The following is a 15,076-nucleotide window of genomic DNA, read 5'->3' on the forward strand; positions in this document are numbered from 1 at the left end:
AAGACTACCCACATACAACATTTTTGAAATATTTTATGTTGTCAATTATCATGATTTATAGTATTTTTACGATAGATTCACTTAAAGAATGAGTGGAATTTTTTTGTATTTTTTTAAAAACATATTTTATGTTGTCAATTATCATGATTTATAGTATTTTTACGCATTTTTCAAATATAAAAAACCCAAAAAAAAAAATAAGACAAATAAATTAAAATGGACCCAATATATGTTATTTTTGTTGTCTCAATTTATGTGACACAAATAAAATTTGGAGAGTCATCCANAAGGTGATTGAACTCGTAGCAAATATAGTTCCATTAATTAGTAATGTGTTGACCGCTGTCCATGCATGCATGGGTGTACTCGGATTTTTAAAGTTCTACTAACCTACGTCTATATGTCACATCCGTAACAACTGGAATTTTTCATTGAGTATATATATAATTAGATACAATAGTACGTGCAAGGACGGGTCTAATATATGTTATTTTACTTATTTTGATTTATGTGATACATATGAAATTAAGTGAATCAATTATATTTTTATATGATTTTTAAATATTTTAAGTTGTAAATTAATCTGATTTATAGGATTATTAACTTAATTTTAAAGAAAATATATGTTATTCCCTCTGTCCCAATTTATGTAGCATGTGTGAAATTTTGAGAGTCAATTAAATTTTAATATGTTTTTTAAATATTTTAAGTTGTTAATTATTGTTATTTATAGTACTTAACATAATATTGAAATAATATATATGTTACCTCGTTTTTCCCAATTTATGCGCACATATGAAATTTTGATAGCCAAGAAAAATTTTAATATGTTTTAAAAAATATTTTAAGTTGTTAATTATTGTAATTTGTAATAATTTTAACGTAATTTTTAACTAATATGTGTTACTTTATATGTTTCAATTTATGGACATGCCCCATGTGAAATTTTGAATGTAAATCTAATTTTTAATATATTTTTAAAATATCTTAAATTGTTAATTATTGTGCTTCTCGATAATATAAAAATACAAAATATTTAATATAAAATAACTACATAAGTAGTAGTAGTTGTTAAATTTAAAGTTTCAAAATATTATTAATAAGACGTATTTAGTAAAATATACCTTTAATTAACTTTTTTAATGCATATATCAAATCAATATCAAGTAAATATAAAACGGAGATAGTAAACAAAATTAACGGGTAAATCAAGTCAACATATGTAGAAAACAGTGACGTGTTTTTATTAGTTGATTATTTAAGTGTTTTAAAGAATATGTTAAAGAACCTCAAACTTGAATATATTTACCAAATTATATGAGACTACTTAAGTAATAAATAAAGAAAATAGGGGCAAAATTGAAACTTGAAATATGACATACCTCAAATAACCTGCCAAAAGTTATGCTAAAGGGCAAATAATAAATGATTTTTTTTTCATATATTAATTTGAGAGAGTGTACCAACACATTCTCTTAATTATTTCATTCTTATTTATTTTTAATCATAATATATTTTTGAAACGTTTGTATAAGAAATATATACTTATAATATTTAGTTTTATCAAAAATGTTATTTGATGATCGTGCTCATGCATTTATATGATTTGTTCCTTTAGTTATATAAAATTTTATGATATTAAGTACATTGCATGAAAAATAAGATGATAATTATATTTTAATAAAATCAAAATGATATAATATATTCAAACAATTAAATAATTTTTAATAATCTCCGTGCGAACACGTATACTAGTTTATATAGTAATACTCCTATATGATTAATATTTGATGCAGGGAGGAAAGGGTGAAATCATCATGTGGAGTTAAAGCGCAGTCTGTATTCAAAACATTGATATCATCATTTTTGGCAGTGGCAGCACTTAAGTATCAAGGCAAATCCAAAGACCCATTTGAAGCAAAACCTATTATCACTTGGTGCTTCCTTGTTTCTTTTTTTCTTTACTGCCTAACAATATTAATATTGGGATTACTCATGAAGAATAATTACTCTCCAATATTAATTAGTCGTATGGCTTTGGCTTTTGGAGCTCTTTCATTCCTCTCTCTACTTTCTCTCTTCCTCCCAATTACTTATTAGTCGTTTTTATTATAAGGACCAAGTAAAATGAAAAATAATGAAGTAATTTATAACACTCATTAAAGACTAAAGTACCCTTCTTAAGAGCTAGTATCCATATTATATAACACTCTCTTTCAAACTAGGTCTACTACTCTCATGTTGAACTTTGGTTAAAGCCTAGTTGTATATTTTCCCCCCTTAATTATATATAAAATAATAATCTATTTCAATATGTTTTGTTCTTTCTTGATAAACACGATTAGTAATAATTTGTACGACTGCTTTGCTATCACTGATCGAATAGTTGTATAATAATCTGATCTCGATTCCTAATTATATTCCTTTAATTTGCAATAATCTTGCAAGCCACAACAGTATTAGTATCGTAATTCAAGCTAGTGATCAGGAGATCTTAACGACCACATTGAATAGCCATGCCAAAATAATATATATATATATACTAGATAAGTATGGCCCGTGCTAAGCCCGGGCCCAACGTCTTATATTCAAGGAGCTCACTTATATATATACTCCAAGTTCANTGTGGATGATAGGTTGCCACGTAGGTAGAGCAAAATATCTAGAATTCCTAGTGGTAAAATTACCAAAACACCCTTGGTCGTCATGGTTGGCTTCACTCTTCTATATAATACTAGATAAGTATGGCCCGTGCTAAGCCCGGGCCCAACGTCTTATATTCAAGGAGCTCACTTATATATATACTCCAAGTTCATAGCTGCCAAAAAAGATACTTACTAAAGAAGTCTAATGTGTAGAGAATGAAGGGATAAAATCGTTTACTTGATTATAATGCAAAGTATCATTGTGAAATGTACAATGATGACAAGTTAGACTCCCAGCTCAAATATCACTTACAGAAAGTACAATCATTTGGTCTTTACACAAGTTCCAGTTTTATGAAAAACTTTCTTTTTAAAAAAGAATCCATATCTATTAAGGATACACGTTGCTTGTAATTTCCAAACTTCGCCAATATTAAAGCTATGCATAGAGATAGTTACTGGTTCAGCCACTGCAATGGAATGAGATAAGAATCTCTAGGGATCTTTCCTCTCCACTTATGCTTCTTGGCTTAATCGACTGTCACTTCTTTCTCTCGAAAGCAAGCGCATCAATCTTTCTTATTTAACCACACTGTATCATAATCAATTCTCTTGATCCTTCTACACCTTCTCTCCCTTATTTAATCAAGAGAGAGAGGTTTGTGCACATCTTCACATGAGGAGAAAATGGTTAACAAAATTTCAGCTACATTTCCAACTCCTCATGTTTCTACTGCTCCTACTTTCTTGTCTATACATGCCATAAGCTTAGTTTTTTTTAAAAAAAAATGGCTTTGTGATTCAAAAAAGGTGTGCACATAAGTTACTTGAATAAAAAATTACACTTCAAAATTGAAATAAATTCTAAAGCATCAAAACAAAAGCCTATGCTATGTGGGAGAAGTGCAATTTCATCTCTTACTTTCACTATTTCCCAGATTTATAGGCCATTTCACGCATCAAAGTCAGCACTGTTTCATCATATTTCCGAATTCAACATGTACTCAAAGTCTCAAATTAGAAGTAGTCTTAGCACCATAAGACGTATCCATTTCATGACATAGACCTTTATCGTAGTTATTCTAACATTTATAAATTTTTTTAAAAACTAATAGAAAGCATGTTAAAGCAAATAAAAAATTTAAAAGAAACTTGTTGAGCTTGGTGAGAATCCACCCTGAATTTTACCTTTCAATTGAAAAGAAAAAACAACAAAACAATTATCTCTAGGAAGATCAACATGGCAACCTAAGATATTATGCCTTACTTTGCCGAATTTGAGATCTATTGGATCTGGGAATTAATTGTGTTGCCAATATTTTTATTGCCTCAACCTGACAAAAATGGTGCTTACAGATCTTGAGAAATAGGAGATTTGACCAAGTGAATCAAGATAAGTAAAATTTTAGATACTCATTTCTATCAATAGGCATATATGAATTTTTTGACATTAAGAGTCATTGCGTTGTGAGTTAGTGTCCACCTATAATCTAAAACTCACGTGAACTAAATGGAAAAACTACCACTTGTTAATATGATATATATGTCCAAAAAAGAAGAATCAAATATGATATTTAGATTTCAAAATTGATTTTTTCACCAACTTTATACAATAACAACATTAGTAATGTAAAATATCTAAATAGAAGGTGACAATGAAAAAGTTATCGATGATTTATAAAAGACAAAGGCCAATGAATTTACTTCTCTGTTTGATAAAAAGGTAAAGGAGGGGAAAAAGTTTAGTTAGTATTTATTGATGGAAGTACTTCAAAAGTAACAATTGAGACAGACTCATTACTACTGAAAAACCTACTGCAAGGTAAATTATTGTGTAAGACACTTCACACTCTAGCACTAATGAAATATACCACTGTTAACATTGAACACATATATAGGAAAGAAAATACATAAGCCAATTATTTAGCCAATTATACATTTGAGGTGACAGGGAGATAACAATTTAATCCATTCAGAAAGCTACCATCGCAGGGGAGGAATTTTTCTTAATTTGGACAAACACTCTGTTCCAAATTTGAGAATCAGGAACAAGGCAATCAACATATAAACCATGAGCACATATAAATGCATAACAAGAAGGCATAGAAGAGGTCACAATCAAAGAATAGAAAATCACAGCAGAGCTCCTACTCTACTATCACGGTTTACAGATGTCTAAAACAATGCAAAATCAACATCACTTTATGGTAACTTAACAGAACAAAAAGAAGAGGGATAACATTTAAACAAAGGAATCAATAAAGAAGAAAAGTGTAAAATCAGAGTTATTGTGACGAGTTCCAAAAAAAAAGAGAAACTTCCACACATGAAACCACACAACACATGGAATCACCTGAAAAATTGACATTTCGAAAGAATCTAAATAATGCAGATTAAAGAAGTATAAATAAAGAAAAAAAGGAACACTTACAATCATAGCTAAGCACGCAGGACCTCAGAGAAGATGCCGACCACCAATTTGGCCAGTGACTGTTGGAATAGAACATCACTTTCCTAAACCCAAAGTTGTCGTCTCCTTTCAAAGATATACACACTTTCATGATTTTTTTATTTATTCATTTAGCTCTTGGGTAGGCCAAAACTTTATTTATTTTATGTATTTTAATCAATAAAATCTGCCCATGGTCAAAGCTTAATTAAAAGAACCATGTCGCTAAGCATACATGGCTTCATATGTCACATGCACTCCAAATTTATTATGAATGTTGCTATCTACCATTTACGATGTGATGGTAATTGAATTCAATATGAAATAAGCATAAATTTCGTCATTGTGTTCCTTAGCAATTACACAAAAGAGTACATCACTTCACCCCACCACATTTATTTTGAATATTCAAAATTTCTTTTTATTTAAAATTCGGTTAAAGTTAACAAACAGAACAACCGAGTTACTTTTATAGAAATTTCAATAAAATCTGTAGATGAAGGAATTAGATCCTAAAGCACTAAAAAGAAATTTGTCTTTTTGCTCACCTCTTTTTTCCTGTCTTTGAAAGAAAACACATAAAACAACTACTGTAATAAGTTGCATATTACACTACTTAATTCAGTCTTTCTTGTCCTCAATTCATTTACTTAAGTTAGATGTGAATCTATTATTACATGTTAGTCTGGGAATTAAATTAAAGTTTAAAAATGATGTGTTGAATATGATGGAAGTCATTTTGCGCCCACTTCCTACAAACACACTAAGATCATAATTGTCTAAATGTTTTCGATACAGGACCTACTGTAAATGTTGTGTCACATTCATTTCATGCAAGAAATTAAAATATAAATTTTCCTCAATGACAGAAACAACACCAAATACCACTACAGACTAATGAAATTCGAAAGACAACGACATCAATCGTGTTTTTCATAGTAAATAGATCAACTTCACCATCGTAATTCTTAGGACATATCAATTAGACACCAAAACACAATTAAAATGCGTGAAATGAAAGCCCACAAATTTCAAGTTTTCATATCACAATTCAATCTCTAACTCAACTGTACATCATACATAATGATCCCCATAAAAAGATTGTTATAAGCTAAATTGATAGATTGGGAGTTTGATTCATACCTCATACTGATAACCTTGTATTCTTCCATCTTCTGTGGCGCTGCTAGAGTTTCAATATCCTTTTCTATATATATATATATATATATATATAGAGAGAGAGAGAGAGAGAGAGAGTCTTTTTTTATTTATTTTATGAGAAACCATTTGGTTTGTCAGTTTGCCAATATAGGCAGTTTCAAGTAAACAAAGTTGCAAAAAATTCCAAGCACATATACAATGTCTAGAGTGCAATATAGGCTTCTAAGGAACCAAGCAACCATCATAAAATTTGGAATACTACATAGTTCAGATTTCCAGCGAGTAAATCAAAAGATAAGATATAAAGTATTTCTAGCATGGTCATGGTTGATTAAGCAATCTCTTGATAAATAATCATGGTAGTTTAGAAAACTATTCGGAATGACTTAGAAAACTATTTGAATCTATCTTCTTATCTTCTTATGTAGTATATAATAAAAATCTTGAATCCTATAGTGCAGAATTCCTCTGACCTAAAAGAGCATATGCCAATTATTAAGAATTATTATAAAAGTTTCAAGTGAAAAAAGACATGATAAAAAGAATCTCTATTCAAGTTGCTAGTCCAGCTTGGCTACAAATTGCTTCTTGTTTAATTCAATCTTCTGATAGCTAAGTGAAAATTTAATTTCGATAAATAAATAAGTATCTTAATGGAAGGCCATACATTTCATGAAACAAGCAACTGTGTCACACTTCAAATGAAATAAAATAACAGATGATTAGCAAAGGGATCAACACATGTAATGATAACATGAGAAGTGATAACATTCACTAATGAGAATGAGATAATACCAAGTTATGGTATAGTTCAAAATATTCAAGGGATTTAAAATGAGTGCACGAAATCCAAATTTTACTTAAAGTGTAAGCGAAGTATGATTTTTTCTAGATTAGACATTTTCTCAAACACTTGGTGCATGTCAGAAATCTTTCAACAGGAAAACCACATATGCATACTCCATTAAATCTTGCTACAAGTGAAAAATATAATTAGAAGAATGATCATACCAATTAAGTGTCTAGCAATTTATATGTTGGAACAAGTGGTTGTGCCCTTAGTCTCTTGGTGCGGTAGGTCAATGAAGCAATTAACGGCTAACTTGGACAAGTTGTGCTGCTGTGCTCGTTAGTGCGGAACATACACATAAAACAGGTTCAACTTCAGTATATTGCTGGTTGAGCATCCGCTGAAAAAATAGAAATATCTGTAAACTACAACATTAAATAGAAGAATTAACAAAATGAAGTAGAGATTAACCCAAAAAATGTATCTTATGCTCTTTAATTTTCCAGCTTTGCCTATTTTTGTGGCATTGTTTTCATCAGAATGTCATTGTTGAAAAAAATAAATAAATCACTTCGCAACCAAATNTTGACTAATATAATCCTACTATATCAAGAATATCAAAAGTCCACATATTGAACTACACAATCATTAAGGGCAGAATTGGAAAAAAGTGACTAATTATTTATTGATTGTTTAAATTGACAATTAATCTTGGACATCTATTTTTAGTATACCTGCCAAACAATTGTGGACGGAGGGAGTATATATTTAGTAAATTAAAAAAAATGTCGGAACCGGATCGAATTGGAATGAACCGGTATCGGAATATCAGTATCAAATCGTGATGCCGTTCCATTTCGGGTACGGGTTCACGGTATCCCATTCCGTCTCGAAGATGATCGGACCGGAACAGATCGGGGTACGTCCCGATCCGGCTCCCAGCCTTATACACAAGCATCAAAACTGAAGGATTGTTAAAAAATAATTTATTAAATCTCAGATCTAAAAATATTGAGCACTAAACATAAAGTCTTAAATAAAACATCTGAAAATAAGTACTGCAAGATTGACCAAGACTATCTATGTATGAAGTTTCTATTATACTAGATAGACATGGCCGTGCTATGCACGGCCCAACATGTTGGATTTTGTGACATCTTTCTATTTGCTACAAGTATTTACTTAGTATTATTTTTTTTGCGCCAATAAGAAACCATCCTCTCAATTTAAGATCAAAATAAGTAGCTTTCGACAAATAGACTTTATATCATATCTCAATACATTGAATAGACACTCTAATCATGTTCATTAGTTTCTAGTAATATACACGATAGTCCCACCTTAGATTGTTAATCTCCACAATATCATCACAAAACAACATATGAGCAGCTTTACATCACCTTCAAAATGCAGATAAACACCAATTAACTTCAAGTTATACAACAAAAATAGCATATCCAGTATAATCGCACAAGTGAAGTTTAAAAAAAATAGTGTACAGATACCTTGACCAATAGGACTTAAGGACTGTAGCAATGCGATAATGTCTAGAAATTTAGAATATACATTTTTATAAACTCAGGGAAGGAAGGATCTACTTTGGGAGAGATGGGGTCATAATTAAATAATGCAGGACATTATAAACTACTTGTTACTATTAGACTATAAACTACTTGTTACTATTAGACAATTGATTTGAATAAGATTTAAGTTATATTCAGAAAGCTTTCTTTACCTACAAGTCATCATTTGACCATATTTTGGATTCAAATAAGTAAATTAATGAATAAAAGACAATTTGCCATAGGTTCAAAAACTTTCCGCTAGGCAAGTTCAAGATTAAATTAATTTTTTTTTTGAACTTTGACTATTTGAAACATGTTTTGAAATTGTTGTATCATCATAAATCGATAATATACCACCATGACTCCACAAGTGCCTTATTTTACTGTCCTTATACCACCACCAACTACCCTTATAAAGGTCGTGGTGGTATGATGTACTACAACCTTTGCAAGCATGGTTTTTCCAGTGCCTTGTGGACCATAGAGCAACACGCCATAGGAAGGATCTATAGCAATCTGCTTGTACAACTCATGATGACTCAGAGGTAACTCAACGGCTTCATAAATTTCCTGCTTTTGTATATCGCATCCTCCAATATCAGGATAAAACAACATAAGCTCAAAGACTAAGAAATTAATAAGGCGTGTGCGATGGTGGATAAATAGTAGGAAATGATCTGCATTCATAAATCGTGGAAGATGGTCTCTTTAGCACAATCAACTTCAAATTATACATCGTGAACTAATATATATGAAGGTAAGAAAAAATTATTTACCTTTGGAACTTGATGCAACCATGGAAATCTACAAATGTGTAAAGTTGAATATGAAAGAAATAGAACCATATCAAGAATAGTACATTAAGTTAATGCAAAGATGATCTGCGGCTATTTCAATATGGATCCAGTTAATTTTCATCAAAATACTTTTTTCAATTCAACAAGAATACTACATTATATACGGAAACAAAGAAGCCCATAGTTTAATCTGCATATATTAGACTGAGAAGGAAATTGTTAATACAAAAGAAGTGTAAGAAAGATTAAATAAACTTTGCCATTAGACATATAAAACATACAGTAAGACATTACTCAATATGCATTTACGCAAAGAATCTATTTTGTGTTCACAATTAATCTGTCAAACATTACTAACATTACTGATAGTCTCATAAAAATTAAGGTCACCATTGTAACGTTGTTTAGAGGCCAACGACTTTTATGAGTTATATAGCAAGAAAGTAATCTATAAATTTAACAGAACGAAGTGTGCATTGCTTATCTTGGTCATCTCGTACTCTTAACTCTTTCCAAAAAAATTAAAGGGGTAAAATACGTAATAATTAAAAACCAATGCAAAAAATAATAATTAAGAAGTAATGCAGCAGGATAAACAACGAATGTTCAAGATATGTTGACATAATAGTTCTACCAAATGTTCATCTGAACATGAAAATACTTTTGAAAATTTTGCGAGTGATGATAGTATTTAATTCAAAACGAGTACAATTTCAAACTATAGATAGAGTTCATACAGTGGTTAGGAAAATAAAGCTCTTTGAGATAAAATAAAAGACATAAATATAATAAGCTAGACCACAACATCTTTTATACCCCAAAAGATAAACCAAAGTTCTAAAGTAGTCACCACAAGCATCTTATAACACATGCACAATAATCTCAAATAATTTTAAAAAAATCAAAAATAATAATAATAATTTTTTATGTGCAATGACATCAAAACCAAAATCAGCTTAAGCAGAGAAGAAGCTACATATGTATTGCAATTCCGACTCTATGGACCAATGCAACTAATAATGTATTGTAGTATAGCTATGTTCAGAGTCCTTTTGGCAATGTGCACACAACTAACACTACAAAAGGTCTTAGAATTTCAACGTCTAATTAACTACTTCATTTCCCACTCATGTTGTTTCAAGTCATAATGAAGAAGCATTTATACACTTTCAAGTAAGATTTATTCTTCATATTCCCTCCAAATGGGATAAAACTTGGAATGTTACAACTCTATAGAGAAAAGTTATTGATTCAACTTGTGACTGTAGATGTCAGAAAAATCTTTCATAATTCATATTTACTTCAAGTTTGAACTTACAATTTGTCTTTAGAAAATTATAGTCCATAAATATCTAACAACTCAAATAAAGCTCAAACTGCATCATATTTACTTCATTATCTCTTATTAAAATGCTACATATATTGAGAATTTTCATGATCTGTACCAAGTCAAGTATGTGATTATAAAACTCTCTTTGCTACTTCTCTTGTCTGCACAAATTAACTTAGCGTGACCAACTCTAAAGCTAATAGTTCATAGATTTTGTCTTTAAGTCCATTCCCTCATAAGGTAGGAGTAAATCTAAGCAGACACTACCCTCCCCAGACCCATCAACAAATTCAAATAACAATAATTTAGCTAATAGGATGTATTGGCAGAAGGTCGATGTCCTCTAATTTAGTTAGCAACCAAATCCAAACACACAACAAAACTATTCTCATAATTAGAATACAATTAGGACAAAATGTAAACTCCATCACACCCTTGCTAGCTTTTTATTTTCCGCTTTCAAAAGGGTCTACATTAACACTAAGAAGTAAGAACACTATAATATGATGACGATCTTTCTTTAAGCTCCTGCTCCATCAACGAATTCCCCCAAATAACAACAAATTAGCAAAATGATATGCTCTAATTTCTATTTTTCATGGTAAAAAAACTTCATCTCCATTCAGGTAAAGGATGTACTCTAATTTTGATATTTCATAAACAAAAAATAAACTTTATCTCCATTTTAGGTTTTCACTATTCTAAATCTCAAATCAAGAAACTATGATAATTGAACAAAGAAAGCAAGAAGAAGCGGCAACATACGAATATTTCTATATTTATCATTTTATTACTAAGTCTTGAATTGGGCAAACCTGAATTTTGGATAAAGAATAAAGTTTTTGAGATGAACTGAAGGAAAAAACGAATGAAGAATTAGGCAAACCTGAAGTGTAATCCGCTATGAAGAGTAAGACCATTTTTGAGAGGTGGACTTGAGGTTGAGAGTAAGAAAGGAGAGAAGGAGCTATGGATGTTTCTAGTCAAGTCTAGAAATAAGTCCTTGTCTGGGTTGTTCAGTAGATGCTTCTAGGCTTATAGCCAGACATTTACTATTTTGCCCGTCAATTATATCAAATTTTTCAGAATTGCCCTTGGTCGTCTGGTCGGCTTCACCTTTCTATATAATAGAAATAATTTATTTTCTATTATTAAATAATTGTATTTTTGTAAATCAAACAAATAAAAAATACATAAATTAGATACATAACAAACTAAAATATTTTTAAAAAAATATTTTCACTCTTCACCCACTCTCTTCATTATTTCATCTGGATCGATTTCTTAACATCCAAAATTTCACATTGATTGATTCACTTTATTTTTCATTACTTTGTAATTATTCACTATTACTTCCATCAATACTTATATCAATAACCATACTTTTTTTTTTCCAACTAGGTGAAACTGTCAACTTATATCAACAATGGTAATTTTAAATTTATGCAAAATCGATATGTTAATTTTTTAGCTTTGTTGTTACTTTTCTTGTTTCACTTCTTAATGCATATTCAGGTATAGAATAAGTAATGTTTGAGGTAGAAGAGACAAGTAGGGGCAGGTGGGATTTTGAGAGAGGGGTGGAGGGGTTTGAAGAAGAAGAATGGGGTAGGTGGGGATTTTTTTTTCATTGTATATATATAATTTATGCTAGTGGGACCATTATTTTCTTAAAAAACAAGATTTACGCTTTTTTTTCGTACGTCATTTGTTAAGGTGGTATTAAATTCACAAGAAATGAAATTAGGGGGTAAATAAACGTCCGTGTAGTTTAAGTGCTAAAGTAAGTTATGCAGCCAAGTTCAGTGTTTTTTTTGTTTTTTTTATGTATCTTCTCTTGAGAATAATGTATTCGAATAATTTTTAATTATTATAGAAAATAATATAAAAATATAAAATATATAATATAATATAATATAAAATTCAATTTCATAAAAAAAATATAAGTTTTATAATGAAATATAACGGTAGTTTTTTTAAAAACTTTTATTTGTAGTTGAAATTTAACCAATATTACAAATTTTTATTTGTAGTTGAAGCTTGACCAATAATATCAAGAAAGAATTGGACTCATATATGATTTGTAGTAAGATAATAAATAATTATGATAAACATAATTAAATAATAATTAGAAGAAAATGATGAAAAAACGATATTATCTAAATGGTAGTCTTTTAATAAAGGATAAAATGTTCAATCAATATTATTAAAAATTTCGTGCTTTTAGTATATCATAGATAGATAGATAATGGGAAATAGATTAACAAAATTTAATTCGTGAAGAGGTGTAATTATTTTTATAATAATGGAAATGGATTAACAAGATTAATTTGTGCAAGGGTGTAATTAGGGTTTTGTATTTTAGAAGAAGAAAAAAAAGAAGTTTCTCGCCCTAGTTCATATTAAGCGAATTCTTGAGAATAACGTCATTAATTTGAATAAATTTTAATTATTATAGAAAAATATTAAAATATAACATAAAAATTAATTTCACAGAAAACATAGCTATTATAGTAAAATATTATGATGAAAGATTGTTAAAAATTATATTCCTTCCATCCTTATTTACTTGTTCATTTTTTACGTTGCATACTTATTAAAATAATAATAATTGATATAGTAAATTTACCATTTTACTTTTATTAATTAAGAGATATTCAAAATCAATTTACTCATTAATATTGCATTACTATTTATATATATAAGTTTTGTATGTTTTAATTTGGCAGCAATGTGGCAAAGTCCTACTTCAAGCAACTTATGGAATTGAATGACATGGTGGAAAAGATGGTTTTGGAGAGTCTTGGACTAAAAAATTACATTGATGAATTCTAGAATTCCAATGTTTATATGTCAAGATTTACTAATTACAAGGTAATTAAAGGTGAAAATGAGAATAAATCAGCATTACCTTCCCACACAGATAGTTCCTACTTGACCATAATTAAAAAAAAATCAAAATGGATTGCAAGTTCTCTACAAAAATGGAGAGTGGATTGAGCTCAATCATACTTCACCAAATTCCTATATTGTTTTATCAGCAGATGTTTTCATGGTAAGTTATTATTTATTTTTTATCACAGGAGTCAAAAATACGCCTAAACTTTTTATCTATATGTATTTTTGATGCTTAACTCATTATTATTTTTTGTGTGTGGGGTGGTTTGTTGCTATAGTAGAGGAGAATAAAAGAAAGAGAGATTTTTTTTTGTATGATTGATTATTCAAGCCCAACTAGAAGCTAAGATTAGAGGAGTTTTGAAGCAACGAAAAAAAATGTTTGTGTGTGACTTATAGATATTGATGCAGGCTCGATCCGTGAAAGAAATTACTAATATTTATATTAGATTAGATTGTTTACCTAACTAACATTCCTTGAAGTGCTGCCCTTTCTCCAAACCATATGTGAACGTCAAATATTTTATGCATCAACCTGTCTTTTTTTATTTGACCCCAACTAACTTCAATCCACATAAATTATTAAATCTTGATTTTAGTTGAAATAACATATCTCTTTTCTGAGAAATTGAAAATAATGCCAGAACTATCATAATCTTTTTTTAAAAAAATTGTCTTGTTATTATCTTATTAATTTAAAATTTTCTTACTTCAGAGGAAATTTAAGTCAATCTTTTTGTTCATTAATTATGAATTAAAAAAATAAATTGTTATACATACTTTTTATGTGTTGATAATGTGAATTTATACAGGCATGGACAAATGATAGATTGACATCTGCTCAACACAGGGTTGTAACAACAGGAGACAAAGATAGATTCTATATTCAAGTTTTTTCCTTTCCAAATCCAGATTATACTGTGAAGGTCCCACAAGAATTAGTGGATGAAGAACACCCTTTAATGTTCAAGCCTTTTAAGTTGCCTGAATTTAATAAATATATGTAACATCCGACAATTTGAAGTGGCTTTGAAGAAGCTTGAAATTTGGAAATAGTCATTTTTGGAAAAAAATTTAAAATCTAGAAATTTGGCAGTCCAGAATCTGGAAAAAATTTGGCTAAGTTCAAAAATCTGGAAATTTGGCTAAGTGTGGAAATCAGTGAGTTTTTGGCCAACTTTGAGCAGTCGTAACTCCTAGCTCAGGATGAGTTAGGAGTAGTTCCAGTTATGGTTTCGAAGCTTGTGGAACGATCTTTCCAACGCCACCGAGTTTGCTCGATTCCGAGTTCGTATGAGCGAGTTATGATCTTTGAAAGTTGGGCAGTTGGCAGGGAGTCCGTTCCGGAAATTTAAGGGCATTTTGGTCTTTTCACAAATCAATTGTTTTGGTTATATTAAAGTGTTAGACTGATTTTATATCAGTTTGTCTCATTTTTTTT

The 15,076-nt window shown here is 29.7% G+C and overlaps 1 pseudogene; it reads left to right on the forward strand.

Annotated features, from left to right (window-relative positions):
• Positions 1 to 12,266: 12,266 nt before the first annotated feature.
• Positions 12,267 to 14,642, forward strand: LOC125850922 (probable 2-oxoglutarate-dependent dioxygenase AOP1.2; annotated as a pseudogene).
• Positions 14,643 to 15,076: the final 434 nt, after the last annotated feature.

The sequence above is a fragment of the Solanum stenotomum genome, unplaced genomic scaffold (assembly GCF_019186545.1).
Source record: "Solanum stenotomum isolate F172 unplaced genomic scaffold, ASM1918654v1 scaffold20866, whole genome shotgun sequence".
NCBI lineage: Eukaryota > Viridiplantae > Streptophyta > Magnoliopsida > Solanales > Solanaceae > Solanum > Solanum stenotomum.